This window comes from Corvus brachyrhynchos, unplaced genomic scaffold (assembly GCF_000691975.1).
Source record: "Corvus brachyrhynchos isolate BGI_N302 unplaced genomic scaffold, ASM69197v1 scaffold442, whole genome shotgun sequence".
Classification (NCBI taxonomy): domain Eukaryota; kingdom Metazoa; phylum Chordata; class Aves; order Passeriformes; family Corvidae; genus Corvus; species Corvus brachyrhynchos.
In genome coordinates this window covers 264757-264970 of record NW_008236443.1, presented here as the reverse complement: position 1 = coordinate 264970, position 214 = coordinate 264757, and the positions used below count along the sequence as shown (strand labels likewise).

Genomic DNA, 214 nt, shown 5'->3' with positions numbered 1-214 from the left:
GAGATCGACGTGGACGAGCTGCTGGACATGGAGCGCGACAGCGCCCGCAGCGCCCGCGTCCAGGTACCCAAAACCGCCCAGAATCACCCCAAAATCATCCCCAAGTAATCCCCAATCAACCCCAAAATCACCTCAAAATTACCCCCAAATCACCCCAAAAATCCCCCCCCAATCACCCCAAAATTACCTCAATATCCCCCCCAAGATCCTCCTG

The 214-nt window shown here is 55.6% G+C and overlaps 1 protein-coding gene across 1 annotated transcript in view; it reads right to left on the bottom strand.

The window, feature by feature from the left end:
- LOC103624416 (1-phosphatidylinositol 4,5-bisphosphate phosphodiesterase beta-3-like) overlaps positions 1-214 on the bottom strand; it is a gene marked incomplete at its 3' end in the record, with an annotated part of 17942 nt that overhangs the window by 16796 nt on the left and 932 nt on the right. The window lies entirely within an intron of this gene.